Source organism: Tursiops truncatus, chromosome 16 (genome assembly GCF_011762595.2).
Source record: "Tursiops truncatus isolate mTurTru1 chromosome 16, mTurTru1.mat.Y, whole genome shotgun sequence".
Taxonomy (NCBI): Eukaryota; Metazoa; Chordata; class Mammalia; order Artiodactyla; family Delphinidae; genus Tursiops; species Tursiops truncatus.
Genome location: NC_047049.1, coordinates 35701259 through 35714806, shown reverse-complemented (window position 1 = coordinate 35714806; position 13548 = coordinate 35701259).

Here is a 13548-nt window from a genome sequence, read left to right as displayed (position 1 = left end):
TATATAACTGAATCACAGTGCTATACATCTGAAAGTAACACAACATTGTAAATCAACTATACTTCAATTAAAATTTTTTTTAATCTTTAAAATGTATCTACTTTACTTTTTAATTTGTCACTCCTTGCAATTCATACACAAGGGGTTCTTGACATGAGGATAGGGCAGGAGTGATCAAGGGAGAAGCTCTCTAAGACAAAGCAAAGACCCTTTCACATTCCACTGGCTTGACAGAGGCCACTAGGGAAATGCAAATCAAAACCACAATAAGATCACTTTACACTAGGATTGCTATAATCAAAGAAACAGAAAATTATATGTATTGGTTAAGATGTGGAAGAACTGGTACCCTTGTGCACTGTTGGTGGGAAGGTAAATTGTGCAGCCTATGTGGAAGACAGTTTGGTGGATCTTCAAAAAGCTCACATAGAGTTACCAGATGACCAAGCAATTCCACTTCTAGGTATATAGCCAGCACTGAAATCAGGAACTAAAACAGATTCTTATAGACAAATATTCATTGCAGCATTATCACAATAGCCAAAATGTGGAAGCAACTGAAGTATCAACACAGAAATGGACGAACAAAACACAATATGCATACAATAGACTATTATTCAGCCATCAAAAGGAATGAAGTTCTGACACAAGTTACAACATGAATGAACCTTGAAAATATTATGCTAAGTGAAATAAGCCAGACACAAGAAGGACAAATATTGTATGATTCCACTTCCATGAGATATCTAGCATAGGCAAATTCATAAAGAAAGGAAGCAGATTAGAGGTTAACGGGGCAGAGGGGAAGGGAAAATGGGAGTTACTACTTATTGGTTATAGAGTTTGTGTTTAGGGTAATGGAAAAAATTTGAAAATAAGTAATGGTGATGGTTGCATGGCACTGTGAGTGTAATTAGTGTCACTAAATTGCACTGAAAAATGGTTAAAATGGCAAATTTTATGTTATATATATTTTACCACAATAAAAAAAAATGTTTCAATTATCTTTTTTTTTTTTTTTTTTTGCGGTATGCGGGCCTCTCACTGCTGTGGCCTCTCCCGTTGTGGAGCACAGGCTCCGGACGAGCAGGCTCAGTGGCCATGACTCACGGGCCCAGCCGCTCTGTGGCATGTGGGATCTTCCCGGACCGGGGCACGAACCCGTGTCCCCTGCATTGGCAGGCGGACTCTCAACCATTGTGCCACCAGGGAAGCCCTCAATTATCTTTACTGTAACTACTAACTAACCTTTCCACAACTGTCCTGATTCAGCTTCCTGATACTCAATTCTAGCTTTAGTTGTTTTGGGTTTTTTTGTTATTGTTGTTTTACCTATATAGTCTGTCCAGAAAAGTTCCTCAGAGGGCCAGAATTTTATGTGTGCATCTTAGAATTTGCGAACTGGGATGAATTTAGACGTTCATTTTTTAAACACTCCAACCTTGTTTTTTAAAAGTTTAGATCCTCAAGAACAAAAATTGACCCATATATTTCCAGGTGCTATCACAATGCCTGACATGTCACACTTGAAAATTGTTAATTTGAATAAACAAAATGAAAGAAAAGAAGGAAGCATAATGAAACCCAGAGAAGTACATTTCAGTTCATTTTCTTCCTTAATCTAGCCATTCATTCAAACAAAATTTATAACTGCCTGCTTAGTGTTAGGGCTACAAGATGCTGATATGGTGACCTTTATCCCTAAGGAGCACAGATTCTATGGTGGGATACAGATATAGAGGGATATTTCCAGCACAATGGAGTGTATGGGCATATGTACAGTCAGGGGTAACATAGCCAGCCAGTTGGAGGACCAGACCGTAGTCTCTTGTTTCCTATTTTAGCTTTATTCCTAAAAAAAAGATTTTATTCTAAAAAAAGATTGAACAATATAAGTTGTGTCAATAACCTCTCTCCATTAAGGACTGGAACTAGGCCAAAAAAAGGTCACTCTGGTCTCTAACATTGTAGGGACTCTTGAAATTGCATGACTTGGGTTGGATTAGGCCACTTCCTAATTTAGGTGGCTGGTCCTGTTCCTGGCTATGGTAGGATATGAGAAGTCTCTGGGAGATTATATCAGGACTCAAGATGCTCAGCATATGTATGGACTGAATATTTGTGTTCCCCATTACACATATGTTGAAGCCTTAATCCCCAATGTGATGGTCTTTGGAGGTGGGACCTTTGAGAGGTAATTAGGTTTAGATGAAATCATGAGGGTTGGCCCCCCAGGATGGTTTTAGGGTCCTTATAAGTTGAGGAAGAGAGCCAGAGCTTGCTCTCTCTCTACCAGGTGAGAACACAGTGAGAAGACGGCCAACTGCAAGCCAGGAAGAGGGAGCTCACCAGGAACTTAGCCAACACTTTGATCTTGGATTTCCCAGCCTCCAGAACTGTGAGAGATAAATGTCTGTTGTTTCAGTTACCAAGTCCATGGTATGTTGGTATAGCAGTCTGAGCTAACAGCATATACATGAAATGGGAGGCTATAGGTGCCTGGAGAGGGGGTGGGTGTCTGGAGAGGGGGTGGGGCTGGTTTGTCTGTTCTGGGTTAGGGTAGATGGGAGAAAGGTACTGGAATGCCTGTCAATATGAGTGTCAATGCATGAGCTCAGAAGGTCAGCTTCATGCCCTGTGGTAGGACGGGGACAGCAAGGTGGGACCAGGGTAATAAAAGCAATGTGGACATTCAAAGCCAGCAGTTTACAAAAGAAGAATTGAGAGTTAAGGTCCAAAGTTAAAAAAAAAAAGAGAAGATGAAAATAAGATGAAATATAGACTGTGAACAGGAAAGATAGGCATATTTCAGAGGCCAAATTTACACATACACCTGTACAGGTTGAACAGGTCCCTTTTAGGGGGCTGAGATGGGTTATACCATAGTACAGCCGTCTTCTCACCTTGATTTCACTCACTTGGCTCAGCCACCAGGAATGAACTTGGTTCCTTTACCAGGACCATCATGGGTCTATGTGTTTTTCAAACTGTCACAATGGTCACAAGTCTGCTACCTCAGGAAACTTGGAGGAAGTTTGTGAACATCACAGGGATGCCCAACAAAAACCCTGACTCTAAAGAAGGAAGAAACCAAAGATACATTCATGACTCAGCTTCATCAGTGGAATATGATTTGAATTACTTTGTTCTTTTTTCCTCAATGGTTCATCTAGTTTGGCATAGGCCAGACACTTCAGAAACATACAAAAATTTCCTCTAATTCACTCAACTGTGTAACTGGAAACATCTGTATTATCCTGAAAACCTTTAGCCAGATCAAAACTGCTTATCAATTTATGCATGAACACTGCATAATTTGTAAAAAATTATTTTGCATGTCACTGAAATTGCTATGTTTTAAAATTGACAAATGCTTGGAAGTTAAAATTGCAACTACACATACTACTTGCAATTTTTCATCATGCATATTTCTGGAAATCTGAGGGGTCCCAATTTAGAACCTCATTTTTCTTTCTTTCATCCTCCTTAGCATTCCAACCTTGTTCCAGACCAGGCTCTATTTTCCAAATAAAAGATGCAAAGAGATCGCTCATGTTCAATTTTTTCCTTTTGGTTCATTCAGAGTATCCTAACTGTTTATTTTGCATTGCATTTTAGGTTAGGTATTACTCTTTCTATATACTCTAGCTTTGGTAGAAAAAAAAAAAAAAAGAAAAAAGAAGAAAAAAAAAAAACCCTGGTTGAGAATTTAGAAAACTGGTTCTTTCCCACCACACCAGCTTTGGGTAAATTTCTTAAGTCTCCGAATTTCCGTTTTTATTGGCAACATAGGAACAATAATTCTTGCTCTACCCACATTGCTAGGCTGTTGAGATGATTAAATGAGGATACCAGATATGAACAAGGCCCTGTAAAGAACACAGCACAACTCCAAGAATGCATAATACAAAAAACAGAAAAGAGTCCTGGAAGCTTAGTTATTTAATTAACTACAGTTTCAAACACAGAACAAGTTGGAATCTTTCTGGAGCAGCTTTCACCCTGCTCCTAATCCCCATGCTTGAGCAAGCAGTATGAGCTCTACAACAGAGTAATTGAACCACATGCCTGGAGGGGAATTTCCCTGTGAATGTTAGGAGATGAGAAAGAAGCATGGAAGAGCTTGATGTAATTCCCAATCCACAAACAGATAGGGAGGGGTTACACGAAGGAACAGCAGCCCTATCCAAGAGAGAAATACTCTAGAATTCTCTATACTAGAGGGTGGAGTCCTTCTTACTTAGAAAACTGAAGAGATCCAGGGACTTCCCTGGTGGTGTAGTGGTTAAGAATCTGCCTGCCAAAGCAGGGGACACGTGTTCAAGCCCTGGTCTGGGAAGATCCCACGTGCCGCAGAGCAACTAAGCCCACAACTAAGTTGTGCACCACAACTACAGAACCTGAGCTCTAGAGTCCATGAGCCACGGCTACTGAAGCCTGCATGCCTAGAGCCCATGCTCCACAAGAGAATCCACCACTATGAGAAGTCTGCGCACCACAACAAAAGAGTAGCCTCTGCTCGCCGCAGTTAGAGAAAGCCCACGTTCAGCAATGAAGACCCAATGCAGCCAAAAGTAAATAAGTAAATAAATAAATTTAAAAAAAGAAAGAAAAGAAATTGAAGAGGTCCAAAACGCGACTCTGCTTTCTGCCTGCTCTCCCTTGAGTGGAACCAGACTTTCTGCCTTTCCCATACAGGAGAGAGACAACTGTTGGGAGAACAGACTTATTTAAACACTGAGGAAAACTACACAGTTCCTTTCTAATTAACTAGTCACTAAATTAATCCAAGTGTAGAGATGGGAAGAATCATCAGATAGCTGAAAGGGAGAAAATATATAAAAGGGAAAGGTTTTGGTCAGTTAACAGAAATGATACCAGAAGAAGTAGAGATAATGTAGCAAATAAAAAAGAACTTAAAAATAATATTTTTTCTCTGGGAAATTTTAAAATATATTGTAGTCATAATATAAAACTATTTTGGAATGCAAACTAAGATATTTAGGACCAAGATAGCATCTTAGAAATTAGAAACATAATTCCTTAAAATGTAAAAGATCTAGAGTGATAGCTGAAGACAGAAATTTTGATCTGGAAAACAAAGTGCAGCTAATCTCCTAGAAGACAATGCAAATACATAAAATAATAGAAAAATAACAGAGAAAATGAAGAGATGTGGAAAATTATTCCAGAGGTCCAATATTTATCTAAAGGAGATCCAAAAGCATAGGAATTAGAAAGTGAAGATGGGAGGAATCATTTTTAAAAGATGATTATTTTTGCAAGCTGAGGAAAGTCACAGGTGGAAAGCTCTAAGTGCCAAAATGGAATGAATGGGGTAAACATATAGACAAAAGATGACAGGTAGATAGACAGATAAACAGACAGATAGATATCCATCCTGACAAAACTGCAAATACTCAAACATAAAAAGAGTATTCTCAAAGATTTCAGAAGGAAGAAAAGCAGCTTATTTACATAAGAAGGAGAACCAGATAAATATTAAATTCTTTACAGATGCAGATACTAGAAGATAGTGGAACAGTAGCTTTAGAGTTCTGAGAGAAGGGGAGTTCAAATTTAGAGTTTCATACCCAGCCCCACTGGCATTAGAATGTGAAGGCAAAGTAAAGATATAAATCTGCAAAGTTGACCATCCACAGAACTTTGCTAAAGAGTTGTTTATGAATATACTGCAGCAAAATAAAAAATGAATGCCAAAACAAGGGAGGCAAGAAATAATAGTGAGCAAATAATCCAGTAGAATGCATAAACGGAACGTTTACCTCTGTTTTAGGAATCCCAGTAGTATTCATGGATTAAACTGTACTATTAAAAGCGTGAAAAACTTAGCTTATAATTAAGAAAACCTCACTCTATTCTTTTAATAAGTATACCTAAAAAATAACAGAGAAAGGTAAGATATACAGGGGGTGAAAGATATAATAAGCCAATAAAAATCACAAAAACTAGGAGCGGCAATATTAATATCAAACTAAAATTCAAGGCCCAAAATAATTAAACTGGACAAGGGGGAGACATTTCATACTGATGAAAGGCATAATCCACCTAGAAAATACAACATACGCCTTTATTCTTTTCACAATATAGCTTCAAAATGTATGAAGTTATTATAAAAGAGTTATTATAAAAATTAGCAATATCCACAAACTTACTGGGAATTTTACAGGCCTCTCTCAGAAATCAACAGATCAATTAGGAGACAAAGTATAAGGGCACAGAGCTGTGCTGTCCAACACAGCAGTCACTAGCCGTATGTGGCTACTGAGCACTTGACACGTGGTTAATTCAAACTGAGATGTGCTGTAAGTATAAAACACATGCCTGATGCGAGAGGGGGAAGATGGCAGAAGAGCAAGACGCGGAGATCACCTTCCTTCCCACAGATACATCACCAATACATCTACATGTGGAACAACTCCTACAGAACACCTACTGAAGGCTGGCAGAAGACCTCAGACCTCCCAAAAGGCAAGAAACTCCCCACGTACCTGGGTACGGAAAAAGAAAAAAGAATAAACAGAGACAAAAGAATAGAGACGGGACCTGCACCTCTGGGAAGGAGCTGTGAAGGAGGAAAGGTTTCCACACACTAGAATCCCCTTCGTGGGCGGAGACTGTGGGTGGAGCAGGGGGGAAGCTTCGGAGCCGTGGAGGAGAGCACAGCAACAGCGGTGCGGGGGGCATCCTGCACAGAGGATCGGTGCCAACTGGCACTCACCAGCCCGAGAGGCTTGTCTGCTCACCCGCCAGGGCGGGTGGGGCTGGGAGCTGAGGCTCGGGCTTCCGTCGGAGCTCAGGGAGAAGACTGGGGCTGGCGGCGTGAACACAGCCTGAAGGGGTTAGTGCACCACGGCTAGCTGGAAGGGAGTCCAGGAAAAAGTCTGGACCTGTAGAAGAGGCAAGAGACTTCTTTCCTCTTTGTTTCCTGATGCGCGAGGAGAGGGGATTAAGAACGCTGCTTAAAGGAGCTCCAGAGACGGGTGCGAGCCACGGCTAACAGCGCAGACCCCAGAGACGGGCATGAGACGCTAAGGCTGCTGCTGCCAACACCAAGAAGCCTGTGTGCAAGCACAGGTCACTCTCCACACCTCCCTTCCGGGAGCCTGTGCAGCCCGCCACTGCCAGGGTCCCGGGATCCAGGGACAACTTCCCTGGAAGAACGCACGGCACGCCGCAGGCTGGTGCAACGTCCCACCGGCCTCTGCCTCTGCAGGCTCGCCCCGCACTTCGTACCTCTCCCTCCCCCCGGCCTGAGTGAGCCAGAGCCCCCGGATCAGCGGCTCCTTTAACCACGTCCTGTCTGAGCGAAGAACAGATGCCCTCCGGCGACAGACACGCAGAGGCAGGGCGAAATCCAAAGCTGAGCCCCGGGAGCAGAGAGAACAAAGAAGAGAAAGGGAAATCTCTCCCAGCAGCCTCAGAAGCAGCGGATTAAAGCTCCACAATCAACTTGATGTACCCTGCAACCGTGGAATATATGAATAGACAACGAATCATCCCACATAGAGGAGGTGGACTTTCAGAGCAAGATTTATGATTTTTTCCCCTTTTCCTCTTTTTGTGAGTGTGTATGTGTATGCTTCTGTGAGAGATTTTGTCTGTAGAGCTTTGCTTCCACCATTTGTCCTAGGGTTCTATCCATCCGTTTTTGTGGTTGTTGTTGTCTTTTAATTTTTTTTCTGAATAATTATTTATTTTAATAACTTTATTTTTTCTTACTTTATTTTCTTTTATCCTATTTCTTTCTTTCCCTCCCTCCCTCCCTCCCCCTCTTTCTTTCTTTCTACTTTTTCTCCCTTTTATTCTGAGCCATGTGGATGAAAGGCTCTTGGTGCTGCAGCCAGGAATCAGTGCTGTGCCTCTGAGGTGGGAGAGCCAAATTCAGGACACTGGTCCACAAGAGACCTCGCAGCTCCACGTAATATCAAACGGGGAAAATCTCCGAGAGATCTCCATCTCAACACCAACACCCAGCTTCACTCAACGACCAGCAAGCTATGTGCTAGACACCCTATGCCACACAACTAGCAAGACAGGAACACAACCCCACCCATTAGCAGAGAGGCTGCCTAATATCATAATAAGTCCACAGACACCCCAAAACACACCACCAGATGTGGACCTGCCCACCAGAAAGACAAGATACAGCCTCATCCACCAGAACACAGGCACTAGTCCCCTCCACCAGGAAGCCTACACAACCCACTGAACCAACTTTAGCCACTGGGGACAGACAGCAAAAACAACGGGAACTACAAACCTGCAGCCTGCAAAAAGGAGACCCCAAACACAGTAAGATAAGCAAAATGAGAAGACAGAGAAACACACAGCAGATGAGGAGCAAGATAAAACCCACCAGACCTAACAAATGAAGAGGAAATAGGCAGTCTACCTGAAAAAGAATTCAGAATAATGATAGCAAAGATGATACAAAATCTTGAATATAGAATAGAGAAAATGCAAGAAACATTTAACAAGGACCTAGAAGAACTAAAGATGAAACAAGCAATGATGAACAACACAATAAATGAAATTAAAAATACTCTAGAAGGGATCAATAGCAGAATAACTGAGGCAGAACAGATAAGTGACCTGGAAGTTAAAAGAGTGGAAATAACTACTGCAGAGCAGAATAAAGAAGAAAGAATGAAAGGAACTGAGGACAGTCTCAGAGACCTCTGGGACAACATTAAACGCACCAACATTCGAATTATAGGGGTTCCAGAAGAAGAAGAGAAAAAGAAAGGGACTGAGAAAATATTTGAAGAGATTACAGTTGAAAACTTCCCTAATATGGGAAAGGAAATAGTTAATCTACTCCAGGAAGCACAGAGAGTCCCACACAGGATAAATCCAAGGAGAAACATGCCAAGACACATATTAATCAAACTGTCAAAAATTAAATACGAAGGAAACATATTAAAAGCCGCAAGGGAAAAACAACAAATAACACACAAGGGAATCCCCATAAGGTTAACAGCTGATCTTTCATCAGAAACTCTGCAAACCAGAAGGGACTGGCAGGACATATTTAAAGTGATGAAGGAGAAAAACCTACAACCAAGATTACTCTACCCAGCAAGGATCTCATTCAGATTTGATGGAGAAATTAAAACCTTTACAGACAAGCAAAAGCTGAGAGAGTTTAGCACCATCAAACCAGCTTTAGAACAAATGCTAAAGGACCTTCTCTAGGCAAGAAACACAAGAGAAGGAAAAGACCTACAATAACGAACCCAAAACAATTAAGAAAATGGGAATAGGAACATACATATCGATAATTACCTTAAATGTAAATGGATTAAATGCTCCCACCAAAAGTCACAGACTGGCTAAATGGATAAAAAACAAGACCCATATATATGCTGTCTACAAGAGACCCACTTCAGACCTAGAGACACATACAGACTGAAAGTGAGGGAATGGAAAAAGATATTCCATGCAAATGGAAACCAAAAGAAAGCTGGAGTAGTAATTCTCATATCAGACAAAATAGACTTTAAAATAAAGAATGTTACAAGAGACAAGGAAGGTCACTACATAATGATCAAGGGACCGATCCAAGAAGAAGATATAACCATTGTAAATATTTATGCAGCCAATATAGGAGCACCTCAATACATAAGGCAAATACTAACAGCCATAAAAGGGGAAATTGAGAGTAACACATTCATACTAGGGGGCTTTAACACCCCACTTTCACCAATGGACAGATCATCCAAAATGAAAATAAATAAGGAAACACAAGCATTAAATGATACATTAAACAAGATGGACTTAATGGATATTTATAGGATATTCCATCCAAAAACAACAGAATACACATTTTTCTCAAGTGCTCATGGAACATTCTCCAGGATAGATCATATCTTGGGTCACAAATCAAGCTATGGTAAATTTAAGAAAACTGAAATTCTATCAAGTATCTTTTCCAACCACAACGCTATGAGACTAGATATCAATTACAGGAAAAGATCTGTAAAAACTACAAACACGTGGAGGCTAAACAATACACTACTTAATAACAAAGTGATCCCTGAAGAAATCAAAGAGGAAATCAAAAAATACCCAGAAACAAATGACAATGGAGAAACGAGGACCCAAAATCTATGGGATGCAGCAAAAGCAGTTCTAAGACGGAAGTTTATAGCAATACAATCCTACCTTAAGAAACAGGAAACATCTCGAATAAACAAACTAACCTTGCACCTAAAGCAATTAGAGAAAGAAGAACAAGGAAAACGCCAAAGTTAGCGAAGGAAGGAAATCATAAAGATCAGATCAGAAATAAATGAAAAAGAAATGAAGAAAATGATAGCAAAGACCAATAAAACTAAAAGCTGGTTCTTTGAGAAGATAAACAAAATTGATAAACCATTAGCCAGACTCATCAGGAAAAAAAGGGAGAAGATTCAAATCAATAGAATTAGAAATGAAAAAGGAGAAGTAACAACTGACACTGAAGAAATACAAAAGATCATGAGAGATTACTACAAGCAACTCTATGCCAATAAAATGGACAACCTGGAAGAAATGGACAAATTCTTAGAAATGCACATCCTGCCAAGACTGAATCAGGAAGAAATAGAAAATATGAACAGACCAATCACAAGCACTGAAATTGAAACTGTGATTAAAATTCTTCCAACCAACAAAAGCCCAGGACCAGTGGCTTCACAGGTGAATTCTGTCAAATATTTAGAGAAGAGCTAACACCTATCCTTCTCAAATTCTTCCAAAATATAGCAGAGGGAGGAACACTCCCAAACTCATTTTATGAGGCCACCATCACCCCGATACCAAAACCACACAAGGATGTCACAAAGAAGAAAACTACAGGCCAATATCTCTGATGAATATAGATGCACAAATCCTAAACGAAATACCAGCAAACAGAATCCAACAGCACATTAAAAGGATCATACACCATGATCAAGTGGGGTTCATTCCAGGAATGGAAGGATTCTTCAATATACATAAATCAATCAAGTGATACACCATATTAACAAATTGAAGGAGAAAAACCATATCGTCATCTCAATAGATGCAGATAAAGCTTTCGACAAAATTCAACACCGATTTATGATAAATACCCTGCAGAAAGTAGGCACAGAGGGAACTTTCCTCAACATAATAAAGGCCATATATGACAAACCCACAGCCAACATCATCCTCAATGGTGAAAAACTGAAAGCATTTCCACTAAGATCAGGAACAAGACAAGGTTACTCACTCTCACTACTCTTATTCAACATAGTTTTGACAGTTTTAGCCACAGCAATCAGGGAAAAAAAGGAAATAAAAGGAATCCAAATCAGGAAAGAAGAAGTAAAGCTGTCACTGTTTGCAGATGACATGATACTATACACAGAAGATCCTAAAGATGCTACCAGAAAACTACTAGAGCTAATGAATGAATTTGGTAAAGTAGCAGGATACCAAATTAATGCACAGAAATCTCTGGCATTCCTATACACTAATGATGAAAAATCTGAAAGTGAAATCAAGAACACACTCCCATTTACCATTGCAACAAAAAGAATAAAATATCTAGGAATAAACCTACCTAAGGAGACAAAAGACCTGTATGCAGAAAATTATAAGACACTGATGAAAGAAATTAAACATGATACAACTAGATAGATATACCATGTTCTTGGATTGGAAGAATCAACATTGTGAAAATGACTCTACTACCCAAAGCAATCTACAGATTCAATGCAATCCCTATCAAACTACCACTGGTGTTTTTCACAGAACCAGAACAAAAAATTTCACAATCTGTATGGAAACACAAAAGACCCAGAATAGCCAAAGCAATCTTGAGAAAGAAAAATGGACCTGGAGGAATCAGGCTCCCTGACTTCAGGCTATACTACAAAGCTACAGTAATCAAGACAGTATGGTACTGGCACAAAAACAGAAAGATAGATCAATGGAACAGGATAGAAAGCTCAGAGATAAACCCACGCATGTACGGTCACCTTATCTTTGATAAAGGAGGCAGGAATGTACAGTGGAGAAAGGACAGCCTCTTCAATAAGTGGTGCTGGGAAAACTGGACAGGTACATGTAAAAGTATGAGATTAGAACACTCCCTAACACCATACACAAAAATAAGCTCAAAATGGATTAAAGACCTAAATGTACCGCCAGAAACTATCAAACTCTTAGAGGAAAACATAGGCAGAACACTCTATGACATAAATCACAGCAAGATCCTGTTTGACCCACCTCCTAGAGAAATGGAAATAAAAACAAAAATAAACAAATGGGACCTAATGAAACTTCAAAGCTTTTGCATAGCAAAGGAAACCATAAACAAGACCAAAAGACAACCCTCAGAATGGGAGAAAATGTTTGCAAATCAAGCAACTGACAAAGGATTAATCTCCAAAATTTACAAGCAGCTCATGCAGCTCAATAACAAAAAAACAAACAACCCAATCCAAAAATGGGCAGAAGACCTAAATTGACATTTCTCCAAAGAAGATATACAGACTGCCACCAAACACATGAAAGAATGCTCAGCATCATTAATCATTAGGGAAATGCAAATCAAAACTACAATGAGGTATCACCTCACACCAGTCAGAATGGCCATCATCAAAAAATCTAGAACCAATAAATACTGGAGAGGGTGTGGAGAAAAGGGAACACTGCTGCACTGCTGGTGGGAATGTGAATTGGTACAGGCACCATGGAGAACAGTATGGAGGTTCCTCAAAAAACTACAAATAGAACGAACATATGACTCCGCAATCCCACTACTGGGCATATACCCTGAGAAAACCATAATTCAAAAAGAGTCATGTACCAAAATGTTCATTGCAGCTCTATTTATAATAGCCCGGAGATGGAAACAACCTAAGTGCCCATCATCGGATGAATGGATAAAGAAGATGTGGTACATATATACAATGGAATATTACTCAGCCATGAAAAGAAATGAAATTGAGCTATTTGTAATGAGGTGGATAGACCTAGAGTCTGTCATACAGAGTGAAGTAAGTCAGAAAGAGAAAGACAAATACCGTATGCTAACATATATATGGAATTTAAGAAAAAAAAATGTCATGAAGAACCTAGGGGTAAGACAGGAATAAAGACACAGACCTACTGGAGAACAGACTTGAGGATATGGGGAGGGGGAAGGGTGAGCTGTGACAAAGCGAGAGAGAGGCATGGACATATATACACTACCAAACGTAAGGTAGATAGCTAGTGGGAAGCAGCCGCATAGCACAGGGAGATCAGCTCGGTGCTTTGTGACCGCCTGGAGAGGTGGGATAGGGAGGGTGGGAGGGAAGGAGATGCAAGAGGGAAGTGATATGGGAACATGTGTATATGTATAACTGATTCACTTTGTTATAAAACAGAAACTAACACACCATTGTAAAGCAATTATACCCCAATAAAGATGTTAAAAAAAAAAGCTGAAAAAGTCTTCAGAGTCAAGAAATACTAGTAACGATTGAGCAGGGTGTGTTAAGCGTTAAGGTTGTGTGCTAAGTGCCTTATATC